The sequence below is a fragment of the Balaenoptera borealis genome, assembly GCF_965194805.1.
Source record: "Balaenoptera borealis genome assembly, chromosome: 11".
NCBI classification, from domain to species: domain Eukaryota; kingdom Metazoa; phylum Chordata; class Mammalia; order Artiodactyla; family Balaenopteridae; genus Balaenoptera; species Balaenoptera borealis.
This window is the reverse complement of record NC_138868.1, coordinates 29645626-29672089: the sequence shown is the minus strand read 5'-3', so window position 1 is coordinate 29672089 and position 26464 is coordinate 29645626. Positions and strand designations below refer to the sequence as shown.

Here is a 26464-nt window from a genome sequence, read left to right as displayed (position 1 = left end):
ATCTTTATGATTTCTTTCCTTCTGGTAACTTTGGGGTTTTTTTTTGTTCTTCTTTCTCTAATTGCTTTAGGTGTAAGGTTAGGTTGTTTATTTGAGATTTTTCATGTTTCCTGAGGTAGGATTGCATTGCGGTAAACTTCCCTCTTAGAACTGCTTTTGCTACATCCCATAGGTTTTGGGTCATCGTGTTTTCATTGTCATTTGTTTCTAGGTATTTTTTGATTTCTTCTTTGATTTCTTCAGTGATATCTTGGTTATTTAGTAGCATATTGTTTAGCCTCCATGTGTTTGTATTTTTTACATTTTTTTTTCTGTAATTGATTTCTAGTCTCATAGTGTTGTGGTCGGAAAAGATACTTGATACGATTTCAATTTTCTTAAATTTACCAAGGCTTGATTTGTGACCCAAGATATGATCTATCCTGGAGAATGTTCCATGAGCACTTGAGAGGAAAGTGTATTCTGTTGTTTTGGATGGAATGTCCTATAAATATGAACTAAGTCCATCTTCTTTAATGTGTCATTTAAAGCTTGTGTTTCCTTATTTATTTTCATTTTGGTTGATCTGTCCATTGGTGAAAGTGGGGCGTTAAAGTCCCCTACTATGATTGTGTTACTGTTGATTTCCCCTTTTATGGCTGTTAACATTTGCCTTATGTATGGAGGTGCTCCTATGTGGGGTGGATAAATATTTACAATTGTTATATCTTCTTCTGGATTGATCCCTTGATAATTATGTAGTGTCGTTCTTTGTCTCTTGTAATAGTCTTTATTTTAAAGTCTATTTTGTCTGATATGAGAATTGCTACTCCAACTTTCTTTTGATTTCCATTTGCATGGAATGTCTTTTTCCATCCCTTCACTTTCAGTCTGTATGTGTCCCTAGGTCTGATGTGGGTCTCTTGTAGACACCATATATAGGGGTCTTATTTTTGTATCCATTCAGCCAGTCTGTGTCTTTTAGTTGGAGCATTTAATGTATTTACATTTAAGGTAATTATTGATATGTATTTTCCTATTACCATTTTCTTGATTGTTTTGGGTTGGTTTTTGTAGGCTGTTTCCTTACTTGTGTTACCTGACTAGAGAAGTTCCTTTAACATTCTTTGTAAAGCTTATCTGGTGGTGCTGAATTCTCTTAACTTTTGCTTGTCTGCAAAAGTTTTAATTTCTCCATCGAATCTGGATGAGTTCCTTGCTGGGTAGAGTAATCTTGACTGTAGGTTTTTCCCTTTCATCACTTTAAATATGTCCTGCCACTCCCTTCTGGCTTGCAGAGTTTCTGCTGAAAGGTCAGCTGTTAACCTTATGGGGATTCCCTTGTATATTTTTTGTTGCTTTTCCCTTGCTGCTTTTAATATTTTTTCTTTGTATTTCATTTTTGATAGTTTGATTAATATGTGTCTTGGTGTGTTTCAGCTTGGATTTATCCTATATGGGACTCTCTCTGCTTCCTGGACTTGATTAACTATTTCTTTTCCCGTGTTAGGGAAGTTTTCAACTATAATCTCTTCAAATATTTTCTCAGACCCTTTCTTTTTCTCTTCTTCTTCTGAGACCCCTATAATTCAAATGTTGGTGCATTTAATGTTGTCCCAGCAGTCTCTGAGACTGTCCTCAATTCTTTTCATTCTTTTTTCTTTATTCTGCTCTGCAGTATTTCCACTATTTTACCTTCCAGGTCTCTTATCCGTTCTTCTGCCTCAGTTATTATGCTATTGATCCCTCTAGAGAATTTTTAATTTCATTTCTTGTGTTGTTCATCATTGTTTGTTTGCTCTTTAGTTCTTCTATGTCCTTGTGCAATGTTTCTTGTTTTTCTCCATTCTATTTTCAAGATTTTGGGCCATCTTTACTATCATTACTCTGAATTCTTTTTCAAGTAGACTGCCTATTTCCTCTCCGTTTGTTTGGTCTGGTGGGTTTTTACCTTGCCCCTTCATCTGCTGCATATTTCTCTGTCTTCCCAGTTTGTTTAACTTACTGTGTTTGCAGTCTCATTTTTGCAGGCTGCAGGTTCGTAGTTCCCGTTGTTTTTGGTGTCTGCCCCAGTGGGTATGGTTGGTTCAGTGGGCTGTGTAGGCTTCCTGGTGGAGGGGACTGGTGCCTGTGTTCTGGTGGGTGGGGCTGGATCTTGTCTTTCTGGTGGACGGGGCTGTGTCTGGTGGTGTGTTTTGGGGTATCTGTGAGCTTAGTATGATTTTAGGCAGCCTCTCTGCTAATGGGTGGGGTTGTGTTCCTGTCTTGCTAGTTGTTTGGCATGGGGCGTCCAGTAACACTGCTTGCTGGCTGTTGGGTAGAACTGCGTCTTAGCATTTAGATGGAGATCTCTGGGAGAGCTCTTGTCATTTGATATTACATTGGCCCGGGAAGTCTGGTGGTCCAGTGTCCTGAACTCAGCTCTCCCACCTCAGAGGCTCAGACCTGACACCAGGCCAGAGCACCAAGACCCTGTCAGCCACACAGTTCAGAAGAAAAGGAAGAAAAAAAGAAAGAAAAAAAAATTTTTTTAATAAATAAATAAATAGAATTAAATAATTAAAATTTAAAAATTTAAAAACTATTAAAATAAAAAAATTGAAATGTTTATAATAAAAAAAGAGAGTATCAAAACCAATAAACACATCCACCAATGATAACAAGAGCTAAAAAATATATTAATATGAACATAAAAATCAGAAACAAGTCAGTCGCACACAGCCAACCCCAAGTCTACAGTTGCTCCCAAAGTCCACTGCCTCAATTTTGGGTTGATTTGTTGTCTATTCAGGTATTCCACAGATGCAGGGTACCTCAAGTTGCTTGTGGAGATTTAATCCGCTGCTCCTGGCTGCTGGGAGAAATTTCCCTTTCTCTTCTTTGTTTGCACAGCTCTTGGGGTTCAGCTTTGGTTTTGACCCCACCTCTGCATGTAGATTGCCCTCAGGCATCTGTTCCCGCCCAGACAGGACAGGCTTAAAGCAGCAGCTGATTAGGGGGCTCTGGCTCACTCATGCCATGGGGAGGGAGGGGCACCATAGTTATAATTGGAATGCGGGGCGAGCCTGTGGCAGCAGAGGCCGGCATGACTTTGCAACAGCCTGAGGCACACCGTGTGTTCTCCTGGGAAAGTTGTCCCTGGATCACGGGACCCTGGCAGTGGCGGGCTGCACAGGTTTCTGGAGCGAGGCGGGGGCGGGGTGGGGTGGCGTGTGGATAGTGACCTGTGCTTGCACACAGGCTTCTTGGTGGCTGCAGCAGCAGCCTTAGCATTTCATGCTCCTCTCTGGTGCCCGAGCTGATAGCTGCAGCTCACGCCCGTCTCTGAAGCTCATTTAGGCCGTGCTCTGCCTTCTGTTGGCACACAGGGAACGAATCCCCTCTCCTCGCACACCCCGAAACAATGGTCTCTTGCCTCTTTGGCAGCTCCAGACTTTTTCCCGGACTCCCTCCCGGCTAGCCGTGGTGCAGCAACCCCCTTCAGGCTGTGTTCACACCGCCAACCCCAGTCCTCTCCCTGCGATCCGACCGAAGCCCAAGCCTCAGCTCCCAGCCCCGCCCGCCCCGGTGGGTGAGCAGACAAGCCTCTCGGGCTGGTGAGTGCTGCTCGGCGTGGAGCCTCCGTGTGGGAGTCTCTCCGCTTTGCCCTCCGCACCCCTGTGGCTGTGCTCTCCTCCGTGGCTCCGAAGCTCCCCTCCTCCGCCACCTGCAGTCTCCGCCCGCGAAGGGGCTTCCTAGTGTGTGGAAACCTTTCCTCCTTCACAGCTCCCTCCCACTGGTGCAGGTCCCGTCCCTATTCTTTTGTTTCTGTTCTTCCTTTTTTCTTTTGCCCTCCCGGATATGCGGGGAGTTTTCTTGCCTTTTGGGAGGTCTGAGGTCTTCTGCCAGCGTTCAATAGGTGTTCTGTAGGAGTTGTTCCACATGTAGATGTATTTTTGATGTATTTGTGGGGAGGAAGGTGACCTCCACGTCTTACTCCTCCACCATCTTGAAGGTCTCCTAACTGCTTCTTAATCAGTCCAATCTGCTTTAAGTCATTTTTGCCTTAAAGTCACATGTACTGTGTCCAGATGGTCTCAACACCACAGTGCTCTCTCAGGGCTGCCTCCTTGAAGTAGCTCCCACTGTGGAAACTGGGCAAAATGCACCTCCCAAAGATGAAGGAGGAGGTGAGGAACCTCTGACTGCAGAATCTAGCTTCCCGCCTTTCTTTTTTATTTTGTAACCCTTTAAAGTACACCAGCCAGCATCCTAGCAATTGCCAAATCTGTATATATGTAAGTGTATGTGTGATTTACCTGCATATGAATACCCTGACAGTGACATCGTACTTAACCATTACTATCCTCCATGGGCTATATTTACAGAGAAAATTAAGCAGAAACATGATTTGTATAAATAATCTATTTTTCTTTTTTTTCAGTGCAGGAGTTTTTGAGAGTTGCTATGTGATCACACACTTGTAGCTTTATTCCTCAGATTGTAAATGCTGAAACCACGCTGTCCTTAACGCTTGCACTGTCTTATTCAGAAAGAGCATTTTAATAAAAGGGCCACTGGTGGCAATGGTGGGGTGGGGCTTGGGGAGGAGAGTGGATTTTAGAATGTCCCATAGCCACAAACACATCATGCTCTTTAAGTGGTATCTTTAACCATTGCAGTTTGCAATCATCAGAATGAAAAAGAAGCCAGAAGAGGGGAAAATGACACCCTTTAGAAAAGAGTGAAGGGATTGATTTTTACATCAGTCACTTGAATGAGTGATTCTCTCCAGAGGGTGCAGGGAGGAGGCTCCTTTCTCAGTGCTAAGGGTGTCTTTGGATTTGAATAATGGATTAGGAAGTGCACACACATCACGATTTTCAGATTTCTCCTGCTGAATCAGGACAGCTTGTCCAAAGCACCAGGAAGAAAGCTATTCTTTACCTTGGAAGCACTGTGACAGGGGACCCAAATAATGACATTGCAATAGGGAGGAAGTCCCCAAAGACCCGTGTGTATGAGGCTGAGCTAGGATGATCAGAGGCAGTTAGCTATAGGTGGATGGGGCTCTGAGCTCTTTACTGATTGTCATTTTCTTTCCATTAGGGCGGGCATGTGTGGGGAAAAGGGACTGCAAATTCCGAATGCTTTAGGGAGAACAGGTTGTCGAGGGTGGGGAGGGGGAGAGATCCTAAATATTTTCTGACTAGAGTGTCTGATGGTACTGTCCTTTGAGACCCCCCCCCCCTGCTGCCAGCCTATTACTCATTTCCAGAGTGAATTATCACTTTCGTAAAGGTCCAAAGTTTATATGACATCTGAATTGAAGCCTAAGAATCACTTCTAAAAAAATGATGCTGTTCAGACGAAAGAATTGGAAATTGTGTTAAAATCCACCCCTATATCTTAGGAAAGAACTATATATTAAAAAGCAGGCTACAGGAGCTAAAATAAACAATCCAGACCTTCAACACTTTCTCTGAAGGGAAAATTTTTTTGAACCTTGAGAGATTAGGGGGAAAGCTGTAAGAGAGGGTCGGCTGCTTGGAAAGAAGTGGGTACACTTCTGAGTGGGAAGGGGGGCATAACGAGTCATTTTTCTGGTCAAAGAACACCACCAAACAGTTGCAGGGATGGAGGCAACCGTCTTCCATCTCTTTCAGAACAAAAAACTGAGCGAACAGCCACATGTGAGGCTATGTAAACAGGACACTTCTGATCCCAGGATTTAACAAAGACAGTGCCAGAAAAATGAGTCACTCAAGCATCACCACAAAAGCCAAGGCTGAGGTTGGGGCTGAGTCATTGGAGAATCAGATCTAAATTCACGTCCCTGCCTCCTTGTCCAGCTCCCCTGGACGGCGCAGGTGAAATGGACTCCCAGCTGCGTCTCCTGTGAACATTGGCTGTGTGGATAAATAAGCCAGAAAATCTAGGGTTTTTGAAGAGAGTTTTCCTAACTGTAATTTTTCTCACTGAATTAGCCAAGTCAGCTTCTCTGCCCTCCTTTTCTTTCTCCAGAGCTATCCAGACTGGTGTTTAGATTGGGGAGAAACTATACTCAAAATGATGGTTAACACACTCTGAGGAGTCCTCAGTAATTAATGCATAGAATTATCCACATGCCCATCTGGCCAAATCACTACTATTGGGTAAATAACAATTTGTGTACACAGAACATCTTTCTTCTGCCTCCTAAAGCAAGTCCTTGGTTGCCGGAAGAGCTCTCTGACTGCCATGTTTAATGCTGGCTGGGCCAACAGGCCTAAAACAAATCACTGCTTTCAGAGAACTAATCGTCTTTTCAGTAAGATAAATTATGTAAACATATAACTTTCAAAGATAACCCAACAATAAAATAAAAGAATTTTGAGAGGATCAGGGTAAGTATATAGACAAAGTTACAGGAGTCTCAACAATAAATTTTTTAAATTATGTATCTATATTGTTGGTCAAAGAGTACAAACCTCCAGTTACAAGATGAATAAGTTTTGGGGACCTAGTGTACAGCATAGTGATTGTAATTAGTAATACTGTATTACATACTTGAAAGTTGCTATGAGAGTAGATCTTCAATGTTCTGACCACAAAAAGAAATGGTTATTATGTGACATGATGCAGGTATTAGTTAATGCTATGGTGGGAATCATTTTTCAATATTTAAGGGTATCAAAACAACACAGACACTTTCAACTTAATGTTATCTGTCAATTATATCTCAATAAAGCTGGAAAAATAAATGAAAAGATGTATATATATATATATATATATATATAACATAATAGATATATTTTATATATATATATATATATATATATACACACACACATATATAAGGTATTTGTGTGTGTGTGGAGTCCGAGATGGATTTTAAAACTGCAATGGGATGATATTGAAGCTCTTCAAAATGGATAATATGGAAATATTGAGATAGGCAGAAAAGCAGAAGAAAGATAACTCTATTCGTAATGGAACACAGGTTAGCCTGAAGTGCAAAGAGAATACTGTTTTTGACCCGCAAGTAAGTGCCATGCCAGCCACTTTGAAATGTTTCTTTAACCCCCGCAATTCCTTGAAAAGCTGGCACTGAGCCGCTCTCTAGGATGGCCAAGCTTACACTTGAGTAGAGGAATCAGGATTTGTAACCAAGTTTTTCCTGACTTCAAAGTTTGTGCTGTTTACATTTCACACGTTAGGTTAAGGCAGCTACATTTAGAAACTGGCAGCTTCTACTTTTCCCATGTCTCAAAAGCATGTAATAAAGTCAAATAGGCAAAAGACTTGCATGTTATTAGAGAATGTCTACATGCATAGGATTAAAACATAAACTCTCCCTAACTTCAGCTTTTAGCAACAATTCTTCATTCATGTGTTTTCATTTTTTCTCATGTCTCATTTCCATTGAGCACAGTAAGTGTCAACCAGCTTGAGTTCAATGAGGGTTTGAGGCTAAAGACTTACCTGTTTCCCAAAACCTAATGATTTTCCCCTTTGTCTCAATTTTACTAAGTTAAGGAAACCTACTTTTTTGTCACTGGCCTCGAGTTCATCCTTCTTTTTTTATTTTATATTTTTAATTTAAGGGAAAGACATAAATAAAGCATTTAAATAGTTGTAAACACTGTAGACAAAGATGGTGGCACTGATCAAAGTATTTTGTTGGCCAGAAAATAAACACCTGCCTCTAAGGTATCAAATGTTCACTTGCAAGTTGAACTGTGGAAATCCCAAATCCTAGGGCAGAAAGAAGCTTCAGGTTGTCAAATAATGTACATGTGAAAAAGGAGGAATTGTAAAGAGCCAGTTCTCAGCATGCCAGTGGTACTTATCATAAAATGGGTCCATGCATTTTTAACAATCTGGAAATGTGGAGAATACTCTTTTCTCTTTTAAAGTACAATAATTGTGTATTAATTTACTCACATACATAAGGCATTCTGTTGAGAATATAATCATAAACACACACAAAAAACCTTTAAGTCCTCCTCTAAACCAAAGTTTGAAAAATGTATTTATGTTATATTTGACATATGACATTTGATGCATATATCAATCAACAGAATTATTATATTTTTGTAGATTTGGTGTGACATTTAAATTCTAATTTCTTGGTAGCCTATAGGGGACTTATATCTCTCCTAGAGCAATAAAATTATAGGAGCAAGTTCCCTTGAGATGGTTGAGTTGGAATAAGTAGAATTTCTTACAGTCTATAGAAATGAATCTAAAGAAGTACATATCTTTAGTTTTGTTATGGATAAAATGAACTAGCATTCACCATAAGAAAAATGATCAAATTTATCAGCTGGAATGCGTTTTCATTTATATTCTGAAGAATATTTACTATTTTTTTTTTCTTTTAAAGGAACTCCTTTATTTATTTATTTATTTATTTTATTTTTGGCTGTGTTGGGTCTTCGTATCTGTGCGAGGGCTTTCTCTAGTTGTGGCAAGTGGGGGCCACTCTTCATCGCGGTGCGCGGGCCTCTCACTATCGCGGCCTCTCTTGTTGCGGAGCACAGGCTCCAGACGCGCAGGCTCAGTAGTTGTGGCTCATGGGCCCAGTTGCTCCGTGGCATGTGGGATCCTCCCAGACCAGGGCCCGAACCCGTGTCCCCTGCACTGGCAGGCAGATTCTCAACCACTGCGCCACCAGGGAAGCCCAGAATATTTATTATTAATAATGATTACTTAAGGTCAGGGATACCTATCTATTTACCTCTCTACCTCATTGTCATATTTCCAGAGGGGTATAATTTTAGATGTATATATATATATATATATATATATATATATATATATGCATACACATCTATACATACATATTTATCAGCTATGAATTTTAGTTCACAATCAGAAGATGCAAGAGATTATCATGCTTCTTTTTTCTCTAAATCAGATTTAATTGCCTCAGAGTTTTCACCAGTGAAATACAGGAATTTCAATTTGAGTAATTTGGGGGCTCTCTATCTACCTACAGGGATTTAAATATGGAGAAGGCTGCAGTCTTAATCCATGGAGGTTGTCATTGTTAAAATTGCTCCTATGGCCACATGATGCTGTTCTCAATGGCCAGTCCTAGCCATCTGGCTCATTAAAACTACTGCTCTACGCTGGCTCTGATATGACCCTTAAAGAAATGCCCCTATTAACTTGATGTCCCACAGCTGTTCCCTTATCTGGGGTCTCAGACATGCCACCAGTCTCAGCCACCCCATCATCTGTCTCCCCCCAGTCTAGGGAGGAGTTAAAATTTTCTTGATAGGATGGAAGCTTCCACCTCCCCTATTCAAAGTGCTTCCTTCTATCTGTCACCCCTAATCTTCCCCCTTCTTAGCCTTTTGAAACATAACAACATTCTTGTTATTAACTTCCTCTATTATATATGGAACTTTCATGCTGTATAATTTGAAGGTTTATTTCTCACTAACCTATTCTGAAAAATGTTGGAGGCTGTTTACTCCATTCAACAATGTCATACTAGTTATGCATATGCATTAGGTCACCGTGCATCTGAACAGGCGATGCTTAAAGGGCTGACGTCCAAATTTTATTTTCAACTATGTTTAAGCAGGCAAATAATTTGACTCCAACCATTTAAAACAGTTATTTAATCAACAATCATAGTTTAGTTGACTGAGTTTCTTTCAAGCTTGCCTTTCATCTTTCCCTTCCCTCAACTTCCTGGACAAAGAAACCAGGAGCTAGACAAGCTGACCTGATATGTTATTAAAATGACTGTCTCTGCCATTGAGTTGTCCAGATAATTAATTAAAAAATCAAACTGCATGGTGTCAGGTAGACATATCCTTTTTCAAAGATCGTTTGATCCTGGATACTGGGCATCTCAAAAACTTACAGTAGAAAAAAAGAACCCTAGTTGTTAAAATAGCCTTGTATAGTTGCTATAAACAGAATTTTTTAACACGCAAACTGTACAGTGAATACAGTGTTTAAATCCACAAAGAAGCTTTAAATAGAGTATTTCGGTAAGGCAACATCTTGTGTTTTCATATTTCCCATCATATTCAAAAATATTCTTCAACATAAAGAAAAAGTACAATATATTTGCATAGAAGGAATTGAGTTGAAAACACCAGAGACTATAAAGAAACTGGAATAATAAAATACAGTACTTTCTGTATATTCCAAAAGTGAGTGTTTATACTTATAACTTATTATATACAGAATTGCTATCAAATTCATGATTTAAAAAAAAATAAAGTAGCAATGAGCAATGTTTTGTTTAAATCTGGAGTCACAAGGATTAAGCTATGATTATTTTCTTGAAGACATGTAGGCGTCAAAGTGATGCATAGCCTTATAGATTATTCTTCACAGAGAGAAAAAAATCTAAGCAAAGTAATATAAAGTAAAATAAATCTCATAATCACTGAAAAATTAATTAAGGCCTTGTTTATACATCTAAAGATAAGGAAATCTACTCACTTTTTACAAAAATATCCTCCTTTCTTTAGAATTACTTATCACGTGAAAATGATTAGGCATTTTTATTTTTATAATAAAGCTTGCAATTCATCCATGTTACACTTCCTTGAAGAAAAGGAGAGAGAAAAGTGGTTTGTGGGTTGCTTCAGGCAGCATATTCCTTATTCACTCAATAAATATGTATTGTGTTAGTTACTAAGCATATAGCTGAGAATAAGACAGACACAGTCTAAGCCCTCATACGGTCAAACCCAAGCCATTATTAAATTGATAACGATTATGCTTCAAAGTGTGTATAGACACAGTTTTTTTATTTTGAATTAACCAATTGTTTTTCCTAGATGTGCGTACTAGGAATATACTAGTACAGAAACATTTTATTTCTAGTAGTAGACTTGGCTTCACCACACATTACATGCACCCTGTTGTCTCTATGGTTTCATTTTTTCCAGGAAAGCTAGAAGGTCCTTTCAAAGATAACTATATAATTCAAATGAGAAGATTCAACAATTGAAAAGGAATATTTTACAGTTAATGATGGGCCTTAGTTTATTTATGATCAACTCCTAGAGGTTGGTACAGAAGAGTAATTCTCTTCTTACACACTCCAATAGTATTATTTTGGAAAAACGATCAATTTGAAATCTTTTGAAGATAGAATAGAATTGGAAGTTGTTACAGTAAGCTATTATGGCATAAAAAACAAAGCCAAACTTAATTGAATAAAACAAAAATTATTTTATTATGTTCATCTATTCTGTGGGTCAGGAATTTGGAAAAGGCGCAGCATAGATGGCTTATTTCTGCTCAACAATTTCTGAGATCTCGGCTGAGAAGACTCAAAAACTTGAAGTAACTCGAAGGCTAGGACTGGAATCATCTGAGATCTCACTTAATCACAGGTTTAGACCTTGATGTCAGCTATGGCTGGACCTCACTGGGGGCTGTCACCCAGATCACTTATGTGGCCTTTCTATGTCATCTTTCTTTCTCTTCACAACCTGGTGCCTAGGGACTAAGAGTGCGCTTCCAGGGAGAAATCGTATCACCCTATATGACTAGTCATGTAGTGTCACTCTCACCATAGACATAGACCTACACAGATTCAAGGGGCCAGAGATGCCATACCTTAATACGAGAAACATCTGTATCACCATGTAAGAGAAGGAGCTATCTCGTTATGGCCATGTTGGAAAACTATGTCCACCGCGGAGGCAACTAAAAATTTAAGACTTGTATTTCTCATCACATGTTTTGTTTATGAGCATTATGGCATGCTGGATTCTTTTGCAAGACTGAAGGACTTTAATAATAATAATAACAATAATAATAAGCATTTAATATATGTTAATATAATAATATATAAATGTAACAAAATAAAAACAGTAATAACTTTTTTGTGTCATGACTGAAAATTTCTCTAAACATGTACATTTTATGACTCGCTAGTGGATCATAAGCCAATTTAGTAGATAGAAATTTAAGGTCTAATGTTTTTAAATAATTGAAATATATGTTAGAATAAAATGGGAAGTATGAGAATGCATTACACATAATCAGATAAGTATTGCTTCAAGAAACTTTTATTTTAATTGTGTGTGTGTGTGTGTGTGTGTGTGTGTGTACCTGGCTGTGAATTAAACGTGTGTCTCTCCAATTTTTAGTCAAAAAAGGTTGAAAGCCACTTCCCGAAGCTATAGTAAGGAACTTCTGGAAAATATTGCAAATTGTGAACAAGAAAAACTAAACAAGATACTTAATTACATAAGATTGTTGCTTATAAACTGGTTAAATTAGGTTATTTGTCGGTGAAAATTATTTTACTTTTAAAATAAGGTAAGATCCTTGCTTATGCAGAGACAACTGAACGTGTCCATTGTTTGTTCAGGATGCCTTAAGTTTAAATGATAAAACCAAATTTCTGCATACAAAGCCAGAATCTTTGTATTCTTTGTATAAGGAAAGGGGCTGGGGGAAGGATAAAAGCAGATCTTTGAAAGTAACTAAAAGTCATTAAAAAAACAAGGTTAAAAAGATGGAGAACATAGCTCCTGTTTTATTTTTCTGAAAGGCCATTCCTACCGGCTCTCCCATTTTCTGAAATAGTATAAACATGCTCTATATGAGCATTTATAAATGAGGATCTTATGGTAAATTTTGGCACCTTGGGCCATAAATGAACCCTGTCCAGAGAGTTAAAGGTGAGGAACATTGGTGAATGCCACATATAGTCGATAATGTTCCCAATGGACTTTTCCACATGAGAAAAAGTTTTAAAAGTGTGGCCTGAGTATCCTAGGTTGAAATGTGCCAGTTAAGTAGCTGTCCTACAATTAGAAGAAATGTCCAATAAACTGGAAATGCATGACTTTGAAGGATTGGAGAGTTGGTCTTTGCAAATATGAGATCAATTCTACACTAGATCCAACTGACACAGCGATATCTGTAAAAGGTAAATATGAATTAGCTAATGAGGATCATCCATTCATGCCTTTATGTTTATCAGATATATACTGACTGCCTACTACATGCCAGTCACCGTGCCGGACCTAGGGATTGCAATAATAAGCACAACAGGTAAGTTCCTTGCTCTCATGACGTTTGCACTGAAAGTTCAATTGTAGAGAATGACTGTGAGAAGTGATTCACCTACAGTATTTCACATGTTTTGTTTTTTCTTTATCTCTTTATGCAAATGAATTTTCCTATCCCCATATATTTTCTATCAAGGCAGTCACCAAAAGTTACCACGAGCAACACTGCAGATATATTATAACAGGTTAAGAAGTTTTAAAAATACCTTTTTACTTCGTTTTCATGTTAAAAAGTATGAAATAGTTTAAGTGAAGTCAGTCATTATAAGCAAAATAATGGTGAACCCTATGGACCAGAAATCTTAGCCAAAGCAGGTTTCCATAGTCTTTGACTCTAAGTCACTATTATAAAACCAAAAACATTAAAAGTCTCTAGGCCTTATTTTCTTCACTAAGGTCAAGTGTCTTTTATTACCATTTAAAATAGTTGGACTTGTTTTGTTTTGTTTTCTCTTTGAAAGAGGAAGTGTGGGGAAATGATCAAGAGTCTCTTAGCCATGTTTAAACTGATTATATAATTTGTCTCAGGGGTATTCTTTGATAGAATTTTGTTAAAGAGAAAGTAGTCCTTTTCCTTATTAAGAATGAATTGCTTTTAGAGTTTGTGTCCAAAATGTGTGTGTGTGTGTGTGTGTGTGTGTGTGCGCACACAGTACGCCTGTGAGCGGGTAGTGGGGCGGAGCAGGAGGGAAGAGGAGAGAGATAAATTCATTTATTCTTCTTGTGCTTTAATTTTGAATCTGATCTTGCTAATATTACCATTCTTTCTGAGAAAAAAAAAAAAAAAAGGCAATTAGTACCAATCCTTAAATACTTATGACTGAAAGTCACGTTCAGTTAATCAATAGTTCACCCTCACTGAGCTCAAACACATCTATAGGATGGTTAATGAATAGGGTGATCTCACTTCCCAGTTTGCCTAGAAGAACTCCAATTTACACATCAGTATTCCCAGAGTAATTATTAATTGTGTTTCTTTTAGCTCTCAAAACTGTCCTCATTTGGGCAATAAATTCTGTGGTTGCCTTACTAGAGAGGGGCTGTAAAAAAAATAAGTTCTATTTGATTTTAGCTTTTGTATAAAATAGAAGAAATTGCTGATGATCCACAGAATAATCGTTGGTACCTGAATCTTAATCTGGAAAAGTATTTCCTAAGTAGAAAACCTAGATTGAAGCCTCAAGCTGCATGATAACGAGGTACATTTATTTTGGTGAAAGCCAGTAACTTGGAGAGGAGAATCATTTGAAGCCATACTTTGGGGATTGTTAGTGCCACGTGGATCAAGCTGATAATACAGTTCATATACCATGCCTACCCCCAGACAGAATAAAACAAAGACAAACGTGACACCGCTGAATCGGAAAATCTTCCCAGTCACACTACAGGGCAGAATGATGAGATGGTGATGGTGGAGGTTTCAGGATCGGGATTTAGTCCTTACATCGCCCCTGACCGGAAGTGGGGGTGGGTAACCTTGGAAAATCACTCATCCCTTTGGGCTTCAAATTCATCATCTATTAACTGAAGAGGTTGGAGTCCATCTGGAGTTTTCAAACTTTATCGTTTGTGGGTTTGTGTGCGTTGGGGGGGGGGGGTGTGGAGGGGCGGTAGGAAGAGATGTCAGTCAGAATATCCAAAAGCTGTTTCTTTTCATTGTATCTCAGGGGGAAGAAAAAAAATAAGAAAAAAAAATGTAGATACAAGTGAACTACTAGGGTGAAAGGGAAACAGAGGGCCCTGAGGCTCTGTCAGTTGGACTTCCTCTTACCTCCTGTAGTAACTTGTGAACGCTCTGAGGAACATATATTTTTTTTAAAAAATGCTAGAAAAGATCATGGCTAAGGTGCTTTCTTCATCAAAACTTCATAAGCATGGAGATTTCATTCCATGCTGGCACCTCTAAGGGCTCTTGCTGTGTTATTCAGGTATCATCGAGACCTCAATAGCTACTCATAATTTCAAAACAGTGGTGAGAAATTAGCAACTCTACAGTGATTAGTAATAATGAGGCATTGTGTTTATCTAGCACTGGAAGCTATTTCTTATACGGAATCTCTTTTTTGCAACCCAGAGCAGCCATGGATGGTTGACAGAGAAAAAATGATTATTTCTGCTTTACTAACAAGGAAACTGAACCTCAAAAATATTAAGAAGTATGTGCAAAGACAGACAACTTTTAAGAGATGAATGTAATTCATATTGCTTCTCTATCAAACGTGCCCCATTTCATATTCAAAATGATAAAAGAATGAATGTGATTGTTTTATTTATGGACCTTAAAGATGGGGACTTAAATATCTTATTGTTTAGAAACAGGATGAGCTTCCTAAACCACAAAATTGGTGGCAAAGATGAAAATTCATTAAGACAATTTTACGAAAGATAAAGTAACAAGTAACAGAAGTGACGGCAAGTGGTTACTCACTGTGTTTGTTGCATCTTCAAAGTTCCTGCCTCTATGGAAATAGAATTCAGCAAAGGAAATGCTATCATACTCCTTTGGTAGGCAGGTGAATATGGAAGAAAACAGAGGCAGAATTAATGCTAAAGTGGAAAAAGCAATGCATTTGAGGACAGAAAGCCTAGGTATGTTTTGCACAAAGTAGCCTTGTACTTTGGGGGAAGTATCTCTCCATTTATCTAAGTCTTAATTTCCTTATCCAAACCCAGAGAGTGTTGGACTTAATCATTTTTAATTGCCTTTTAGCACAAATATTTTCTCATTTTAGAGTCCCCTTTAAGTTGATATGACCATTGATATAACTTGGGAGATCCAGGGGGAAAAAGCCAAGAAGTTTCACCCATACTATAGACTCACCTATTTGGGGGGGAAAAAAAAAAAAAAAGAATCCATTTCCTTGCTAGTAATGTCAGTTATCTCCATGGCAAGATTGAGATGCATGTTTTATCTGTCAGGAAATCCTGCCCACCCTTCATTATACTTATGCCTGTCCGGACTCTTGGTGGCAAATGACAGAAAGCCCAACTCAAACCAAAGTAATGAATAAAGGAAACCTATAGGCTTATACAAGCAAAAATGCCAAAGGTAGGTAAGACTTGAGGTGGAAACTCAAAAGGTGTCATAAGGACATAGTCTCCATTTTTTACTCTGCTTGCATTTATTTGCAGATTCCACAAGGTGTTAACATGGCTGCCAAAATCTTCAGGCATGAGTCATGCCACATCCACATTCTCCAGAATCTTTCCAGTATCTCCAATACAGTTCCCCGAATTCACCTAGATTGGAGCATTTTGGCTTTATCTGCTCATCCTTTTAATCAACCATTCTCACCTGGGGGATGAAGCACCCTAACTGGCTAGGCTGACTAAGGAAGCAGATATTAATTCCCATGGACTTGACTGTTACTTATCTAGCATGTGTCAGTTTCTCAAACTGACTTAAAATCGCCACAGCCACCTGCATAGCACTCTCCATAAATAGAGCACTGTTCTGCTTTATTTTGCTGCATAGCACCTATCACCACCTGATGTACTTATTTTTACATTCTTATCTGTTTATTGTCTACTCCGCTTCAACTAGAACGTAAGCTGCATGAGAGGAGGGATTTTTTTTTATCCCCTTGCCTAGAAAAGAGCATGACATTTAAAATGGGCTTATTAATGAATATCCCTGTAAGAAACATATGTTATTACTCACTTCATGTAGATAAGGAAAGGAAACTAAGTCACAGAAATGTAAAAGTGTCCAAAACCATATCTCTGTTAAGTAGCTGAGCTGGAATTCACACCACGAAGACTGTCTTGAGCGATCACACACTTAGTCATTATACCAGTTGGCAGGAGACCTTTTTTTATGTTATAGCCACCAATTGGTAGCATTCTGAAATTATCAGTGACTTATGGACTGTTGACCTCAGGTTTCCACACTAAAATGAGGTCCTAACATGGAGGGTTATATCGTTTTGATAAAAGAACAATCCAACTTCCCTGAAAATTTGTTCAAATACTAACTCCATTTGCACATCCAAGTTCGAAGTGAATATTTAAGCCAAATCAGTATCATTAACTTTCACCTGATTGAGCTCAAACACCCCTAGGTAACTTTCTCAAACTTCTCCCATTCATAGATGACACAGCTGGGTACAAATTAGTCTCTAAAAATACTTTCACACAACCGGCTTGTTTTCTAGTCACTGTCTGCTTATGTGATGCTCATTCCATCTGTCAATAGATGTGAGTCACACATTCGACCTTTCAGCTTCACTTGCGCACATAAATTTCTTCCAATTTCCTGTGAAACAAACACTTTTAACTCTTTAGGGTATTGTAATTTGTACACAGGTCATTCAGGGATGATTCAAACAACAAAATAAGCCCTCGACTTTGTGACAAATTTACCTTGAGCCCTTTTTTGCAGGAATAGATTTTTCTTTTACTGTTTGACTAATAAATGTAGGTCTCTGTATAGAGACAGATATACGCATATAACTGTATTTGTATACATTTCTATATACTTGTAACCAAAGGTTCCAGTGGCTTTCCATGATGTAGGATAACTAAACGCAAAACACTTGTAAAGGAGGCACGTGTCCCCACTCACAAATTCCTGCTAACCCTCCCCTGGTCTATGTAGTCTTTTCTCTCATAATTCATGCTAAAGAAGACTTGAACTTTCAATGAGAAAGCAAAATTGTTCCCTCTCAAATGTTTACCTGTTATCATGACTGTTTTATCAAATCTGTCTAATCTTCCTCTTATTCTGACAACATACAATAAATAATCTAAGTTAGAAAGATATGTTGGCAGAAACACATCTCAGTTTTGAGAAATTTTATTTGACTGAGTTTAAATGAAAACTAGTTCCATTATGTAACAAAACCCACAAAACTCTCCCCAAAGCCTTTTATGATAAACAGCACAAAATAACTGAACAAAAAAGATGGAATTGACAACGGTAGCAAAAAACCAAACCAAACAAACAAACAAAAAGTGTTCTTACCTAAAAAGCTATTCTTACCCTGGACAAAAGAATAACAGGGGCTTCCCTGGTGGTGCAGCGGTTAAGAATTCACCTGCCAATGCAGCAGTACACGGGTTCGAGCCCTGGTCCGGGAAGATCCCCCATGCCATGGAGCAACTAAGCCTGTGAGCCACAACTATTGAGCCTGCGTGCCACACCTACTGAGCCCACACGCCTAGAGCCCGTGCTCCACAAGACAAGCCACCGCAATGAGAAGCCCGCGCACCGCAACGAAGAGTAGCCCCCGCTCACCGCAACAAGAGAAAGCCCGCGCACAGCAATGAAGACCCAACGCAGCCAAAAATAAATAAATAAATAAATACATTTATTAAAAAAAAAAAAAAGGAGTAACAAAACCTTTTTCTTCTGTTTCCTCCTTAGTTACCAATCCCAGAGTGGCTGGAGCCATAGCGGGCTGTGGAAAGGAGCTGTACCTGCAAAGCTCCAAGAAAATGGAAAGGAGATGTTCTTTCTAGTTTTGTGCCAAAATGTTAAAGACCATCCCTCCGTGTCCATTTCTGTTTTACTTTGTGTCTTCCCTTCCCTGTTCCTTGACAAATCTATTATCCTCAATACAATTTTCCAGCTGTACTTCCTATATTGTGGATACAGGTCTAGGACCATAGTTACTCAGAAGAAGGTCTATGATTATTAGTAATATAATCAAAACACCTCACCTGAGACACAAGGAAGTGATGGGACTTCCCCTGGTCACACACTCTGGATGTAGAAGCCAGAGATCCTGATTTACTGACCAAGTGCTCATTGGGTCCTGCCACACTGTTCCTCCCACATCTCTGTTTATGCTGGTAGAAGTGGGTGCTCTGACTCATCCTAGCAAAGACGATAAACCGCAGTTTATTCTTACTATATAATTCCCAAATCCTGGTGTGATCACCCTTGAAAGTTTTTTTGTGTTACTTTTGTGGTTAAGCCTGAAATGTAGGAGAAGGATAAAGTGGTCAGGAACCTAGGAGCAGCAGATAGCAACTGGACACAACAACTGCTCAAGGGCTTCTGGAAACATATGGGAGTAAGTGGGAAATGGAGGAGATTTTAGTGTGGATGAAAACACGGCATCCATGGAGAATTGGAGACACACCTCATCCCAGCTTTGCTGACCTGGCAGTAAGAGGAGACAGAGCTCCATATGGCATAACGGAAATAACTGTCTTTGAAACAAGGCGGATCTGGAATCCAGTCTAACCTCTGTGACTGAATGGTCTTGCACAAATGGCTCAATTCCCTCAACTATGAAATGGAAAGAATGGGGGACAAGTTGGTCATAATAACTATCTTGAATTATTACAAGGATTAGATGGCATGGGACACTGTCTGTCTTATTCACCTCTGTATCCACAGTTTCTTGGTGTTATCAAGGAATTCTCCCCCAATTCCCTGGATTTGGCGTATAGTGGGAGCTCTCTTTAGGTTAGTTGTTTCTCTCTGCTCTCTCTAAACTGCCTTTTTGCCCAAAAGTAATGGGTCTTCTTCCAATTTTATTCAGATTCGTCATCTTGGGAATATGTGACTAGTGAGAAGACTAATCAGTTTATTATTATGGCATGCCTAAGGAATAGAAAATTCTAAATGAAGGGCAAATCTGGAGCACAAACAGTAATGGAGATGTCCAGGAAGTAAGAAGAGACATGTAATGTATGACAAGGCAAACAGTCACAGGGTCTGTTGTGGCAAAGGCCGCCTCATTAAAGAAATAGCCATAATATATCCCCAGAGAGCTTTGGCAATACCAAGTTCAGGAAAGCTTGTATTTCATTTAAAGACTAATGAAATTGATTACTAAGAGAACAAGACTAAAGTCCCAAACTAAAAAGAAAATATTCTACATATAAAATGCATGCAAGTAGTTTGGAGCAGAAGAAGGGCCAAAATGATGTCAAATCTGATTTCAGATCTATCTAGAAGGGATAACCATTAAGATGATCAGCCTCTTTCCCCAGGCCCCCAAAAATAATCCAAGGAGACTTAACCAGAAAATGAAGAAAACAAAATGTTGGTTGAAAATAAAACTTCCTGGCAAATCTAAAAAAAAAAAAAAAAAAAAAAATGTTTCTGAAGAACCTAGGGGCAGGACAGGAATAAAGACGCAGACCTAGAGAATGGACTTAAGGACACGGGGAGTGGGGAGGGTAAGCTGGGACGAAGTGAGAGAGTGGCATGGACATACATACACTACCAAATGTAAAATAGATAGCTAGTGGGAAGCAGCCGCATAGCACAGGGAGATCAGCTTGGTGCTTTGTGACCACCTAGAGGGGTGGGATAGGGAGGGTGGGAGGGAAACGCAAGAGGGAGGAGATATGGGGATATGTGTATAGCTGATTCACTTTGTTATACAGCAGAAACTAACACACCATTGTAAAGCAATTATACTCCAATAATGATATTAAAAAATTAATAAAATAAAATAAAATAAAATAAATAATAAAATACAAAACTTCCTGGCAGGAAAGTCTGTCAAAATCATGACTCTTTCTGAGAAGGTGATTCAGCCGCCCTCCCAGGAGGCATATGAACCCAGGTTGCACAGAGGAACAGAACGTATATCATGGTGAATAGTCTGCTCCCCCAATTCCCTGGGCGTACACAGGCTGTACCCACGAAGTCTTTCCATCTTGATTTTCTGTGATTTCAACACAAGTTGCTTTGGGGGGTTCCTGACCCCTACTGGAGCTCGTGAAGTTACCAATAGGTGACTAAATCAGTGGAAAAGAGAAAAATAAGGAGGCTCCCTAACTATATTACTGTGTAAATATTAGAGATGCTTCAGCGGGCCCAGGGTACTTGGACGCCGACTTCTGATTCAAAAAGCAAATTTGTTCTGCAGGTATCTGTGTTTATGGCTCTCAGCTTACTGTCCAGTTGTTGGTGTTTTGAACAAATAACTTTCCAAACTTTAGCTTGTGACATCTGAGTCACATTGCAAGGTGATTCTCCATCGGCAGTGAGTCAAAGGGAGGTGGCAAACAACAGAACCATTTTTGCAGCCACTTTCCTTTGGCCAGAGCTATAACGTGACACGAGACATGCTTCAGGTCGTCCCTCCATATTTCTTTTCCTCTCAATTGATATTCTTGGGCGTCTATTTACCCCCTGTTTGGAACAAACTGGGATGTATATAAATAATGAAAAATGATCCTATTCTAGTAAGGAAAACCAAGACTGCAAATTATGAACAAGAATAAGTCAGAAGTAAGTCAGAAAGAGAAAAACAAATATCGCATATATGTGGAATCTAGAAAACTGGTACAGATGAACTGGTTTGCAAGGCAGAAATAGAGACACAGATGTAGAGAACAAACGTATGGACACCAAGGGGGGAAAGTGGGGGGCAGGGGGGAAAGTGGGGGGCGGGGGGGTGGGATGAATTGGGAGATTGGGATTGACATATATACACTAATATGTATAAAATAGATGAGTAATAAGAACCTGCTGTATAAAAATGTACATAAATAAAATTCAAAAAAAAAACTTGCAAAGAGAAAGGAAGGATTTCTGAAATGAAATCCTCCTAACCAAATTAATTCTAATTTTCTCACTTTATTTAAATGCAGCTGAGCAATAAAAAATGAAAAGTAGTTACTGATACAAAAAAAAAGGTCAGAGAAGTCGATAACCTCATGCCAATTATGTGGGATTCTGATCCAGAAATTCTCTCCAAAAATTGAGATTCAGTAAACCTGAACTAAATCGAATTGGCACACTGAGGATGGCAAATGGGAAGCTGGATGAACAATTGGAAATTTAGGATTCAGACTATATTTCCACTCTTCATTTTAGCCAGCATGTGCATTTCAGCAAGATTGCTCCAAAATTAATTAAGATATAGCATTACCTTCTATAAAACAAGGGCAGAACTCACAAATGAAAAGAATCTCAGAAAGGTAGTGGCGTAGCTAAAAATGGCTGGCCTTGTTGCAAGTTGGGCACTGGAATCCTAAAATAAGAATGTCTAGTGTCTGTAAAGGTCTTTACAGGCAGAGTGTGTTCACATGCTATCCTCTCCTGTTTTTACATGAAGAAGAAACTTACTGCCAGCGATCTTTAAAAAAATGACCAGCCCACTCAGACACAAAAGTTTGGACCTAGAGCTGGTCACAGAAGACAGTTTACCCAAAAGACCAATATCCTCCCTCTCATGTTAGTGACAGCCCACATGCAGGAGACTGGTTTTCTTTTGGCATCATTTTGTAGTTAACTTTTCTGCCATTGGTGGTGTTTTCATCCCATTTTGTCATTCCAGATGACAGGTATTTCAGACCCCCGTTAAGTAAAATCTCAGAAAAGAATGCAGTACAAATACTTTGGGGGCCAACGACTCGTGTCCATCACTGTCAGTTTATCTGACTGCTCTGAACTGTTGAATCCTTGCTCCCCTCAGTAACGACTCAGACTTGGTTGTCAGACAGATGTAATATGTAAATCAACGTTAGCCACTTAACTGTGGGAAATGTACTGACCTCCTCTAAAACAGGCATCATAATAACTACTGTTAAGGATTGTTTTGAAGATTAAATGAGTGCTAATGCACCAACAGGCATATCATTGATGATAAATGTTTTCCTTTGACTCACTCCTCACTTTCCCCTCCCCAGATCTACATCTCCCAAATTAACGTAAATGAGATCTTCCCAGAATATGCAGCCTTACTCCAGTAGCCAATGACTTACTGTAAATTGAGGCCCCATTCTCAATTTACTTAGAAGCAAAACCCAACCAATATATACATTGCTTCGTCACAACAATCTTGCTCTAGAAAGCACAATATTTATTTTATCATTTTATTGTGAAATTATATCACATACCAAGAAGTGCAAAAGCAAAAAAAAAAAAGAAAAGAAAAAGTACAGAGTAATATTTATAATGCAAACAATTTTGTAATTAACACCTGAGTGAAGAAATAGAATACTGCTATCAACCCAGATGTTCTTGTAAGGGTACAACTTTTTTTAGACAGTCACATGCATATGTAGAAAGAAATTGTGGATATAGTGGGAAAGATATAGATTGTAAGATCACACAAACCTGGGATTAACTGTGTCTCCCTCACTTATAAACTGTGGGATTTTGGCCAAGTCACTTCATATTTTTGACCCTCAGCACCCATATCTGTAAAGTGGGAATGATAAAACCTGCATTTCACCATAGCTGTGAGGTTGGTATATGTATGCAAACACATACATGTATATGTGCGTGGATGGTGTATAGGGTTGTTCAATGAACAGAAACTTTACCAATAGTGATTTGTGTATTTCAAAGGCATCATGATATATATTGGCTTCAATTCATGACAACTTCACTCATTTCAGTAATTTAAATTATGCACATTTGCCTTTGTTAAAAAGTTGTCTTTATGGTGTTTATAAGTTTGAAGAATAATGATTTCTTAAGTAAATGGATATTTACATCAGAATATAGATTTATTTTTAAAACATTTAGGCATTGTTTGCATGCTCTGCAAATTGAAAACATTTGTTAAAATATACCCAGCAAAATTTCCAATTAGACTGTACATTGTTATTTACTAAAATATTAAAGAAGTGATATTTTATTAAAATGTTCTAAATTCAGACTAACTAGTTGACCAAAATAGCCATCCTCAATTAATCTGACTTAACAGTATTTTGATAAATTATTCTACATTTCTATCAATAGCCTCTTGTAGCAACACAGTTTTTTAAATATCATGACTAAATTGAATGGATTATCACACTATCTCTGTATAGAATAAACCTCATATCAGAATATTTTAGCATGCCAGTCTTGGGAAAACCTATACATAAATTAAGACAACGAAAGAGGTGGTCCCAACTTCTCTAGAATTCTCAGGATCTACATCATTTTTGCTTAAATTTCTTTTGCAACTGTGTTCATAACAAAAAACAAAGTTTATATGCCTTTTTATTTCTGATGACAAGATTAGGAAAGAGCTAATGGGGAATATATTTAGATGATTAACATCAATGCTTTATGTTTAGTTTTGATTTTTGCCCTCCACCTGAGAATACATGTATGGAAAATTTTATTTTCCCACAACAGTGATTATGTGTTCTTGTTCTGTCTTGGATTTGAGTCTCATCTCTGAAACTCAATTTGATATTGAGTGGTTGCTTAATATCTTTTAGCTTTGGTTTCCTCACCCTTAAAAATGAGATAACAATACTAGCTATACCTACATCATAGATTTATACTGAGGGTCAACTGAAAATTTATGTAAAATATACTTCAAAGAAACCAAATTGATATACTAATGGAAATTATTTTCTCATCATGCCAGAGTTTAGTTAATCCAATTTTTATGAGTTGTGATGTTCCTGAGATAGATTATTTTACAGATCCTACTTCACTGTTTACCTTCCTTTGGGTATGTCTTCAGAATATAAAAGGAAAAGTTATGTTTATGGCTACATGTTTTGTGGATTAATAGTTCTAAGAAGAATATCAGCTTTATCTTTCTGTTAGTTCTATCAAGTACAATCTCAACACTTAGGAATGCGCTAGTTATGATTCAAAACGTTCAGAATTCACTTTTACATTAACCTAGATAAGACTCATTATTTTGACTAAGACTTGCAGCTAAGATTATTATTTAAATCATCTGACTACAGACTAAGTGTGGATACAGCATTAAGCACAGTAAGCACATGTAAGTTCATCAGAGAAGTTGCTGTAATACGGTTTCTTCTTCCTGAAAGGTTCTTACCCCTTTTTTCCAGTTGAAATCTGACACATACATGTACTTCAAAGTCCAGCTCAGTTGTTACATTTTCTATCATGATAATTCCCCAAACAGAATCAATTTATGGATACTCTTCATTCCCAAAACACTGCCTCTCTTTGACATTTCTGCTGTCTTTCTCACCTATTGGATCCCAGCATCCTTGAGGTCAGGAACCTAGTCTCACTCGTTCTTGGATCCTTTAGTTTATCATAGCGCTTTTATCCTTTCTCACCGTGGTGGTGCATGCTTGCTTCCTCTAATTATCAGGTAGCACCTTCTTCCTATTTTTCACTTGGGCGTATGACTGCCCACAATAACAACTATATTTCCCAGCCTAGGTGTGGCCCTGTGACAAAGTCCATCCAGGTAGTGATTTAACAACAGAGATGACGTGAGAAAACTCTGGACTGTGCCTCTTAAAAGGAAAATTTTTACTTTTCTCTAACTTCTCTTCCTATGAGTCATCTTGAAACATGAAGCTGAGGGCAACATTCTAGAGAGCATGGAGCAACATGATATGAGGAGACTGTACCCTCCACACCACAGAGCCACCATCCTAATTCTGGTATGCTTATACTCAGACTGTTAGACAAGAGAAAGTCAAACTTCCACCATGTTTAAACTTCTATTGCTTTGAGTCTCTATGATGGCAGTCAAACTTATACCCTAACAAATGTACTTCTACACTGGGGATGCAAATAATTATGTTTGGACCAAACAATCATGTTTTATATAATATAAATTGGAGCAGTAGGTTAATTTTTATAGCCACATTAAAGACCCTGTGAGCATTATTTACTGCTATTTGTTCTTTTAGCTTACAAGTCATCTAAGTTTTGGGGTAAAAATATATTTGGTTTATTTATTTATATCATTGACAATTTTCGTGATGTTTAACAGCAGGTCTTTTTCTTCTAGAATAGGATTCCAAAAGGAGATGGCAGAAAGAGTATCTTTCACTCTCTGCTAGAGTCATGGTTGTGGATCTAAATCAAGAGTATATTAGAGGTTGTTTTGTTCATCTTCTGTGTGTTCACATAGGCTGTTTCCATTTTCTGGAAAGCTTTTATAATTGGGATTCCTTTATGAGCTATCTATCCTTTTGATCTCAGCTTAAATATTGTTTCCTTTGGGAAAGCCCTTCCTAACCTTACAGAATTGTTAAACATTAAAATAATATGGTATCACATTTTATAGCACATATTATTATTACTGAGATTATATAACACTTTGTGTAAGTTTCAATTTCTTGCCCGATCTCCTCACCAGACTAAGTTCCATGAGGGCAGGGACAGTGTCTGTAAAATTTAAATGGTATATCCTAAGGGCCTGGAATATTCTGTGTATTCAATAAATATTTGTTAAGAAAGAGAGAAAGAGAGAGAGAAAGAAGGAGAGAGAAAGAGAAGGGGGGTGGGAAGGAAGGGAGAGAAAGAGGAAAGCTACCAAGCCATGAAAAGGAGGAGAACTGAAGTCATTTGGGGATCTGATTATTTGAAATACCCGTGTAATAGAGGAAAATGTGTTTTCTAGAGGGGAGTGGTTTGAATCATTAAGATTAACTTCCTCAATTCTCCTCTTCATTTCATGTGGGTACTTACAGTAGGAAAGGAATGAAACTATCCTCAATATCTTTTTTTAGTTTTCTTCCAAATCCACATAGACCAAAGCTTGAAAAGTTTGCATATTTGCAAATCAGCAGTTAACTTCCAAAATAATTCTCTATAGCATCTC

The 26464-nt window shown here is 38.3% G+C and overlaps 2 long non-coding RNA genes across 7 annotated transcripts in view; one reads left to right on the top strand and one right to left on the bottom strand.

Moving 5' to 3' along the window:
- The window catches only part of LOC309606576, a 494104-nt gene that overhangs the window by 408625 nt on the left and 59015 nt on the right, over positions 1-26464 (top strand). For 4 of the 6 annotated variants that reach the window (XR_014231935.1, XR_014231936.1, XR_014231937.1 and 1 more), the window contains exon 3: positions 12917-12987. This is a non-coding gene — a long non-coding RNA (uncharacterized lncRNA). Of the gene's footprint in view, positions 1-12916; positions 12988-18369; positions 26338-26464 lie in introns of those variants that run through there. The other 2 variants (XR_014231939.1, XR_014231940.1) reach the window with 1 other exon arrangement.
- On the bottom strand, positions 803-26464 carry LOC309606580. The gene is made up of 2 exons (XR_014231950.1): positions 26332-26464; positions 803-2451 (listed from the first exon to the last, which is right to left on the bottom strand). It is a non-coding gene; the product is annotated as an uncharacterized lncRNA (long non-coding RNA).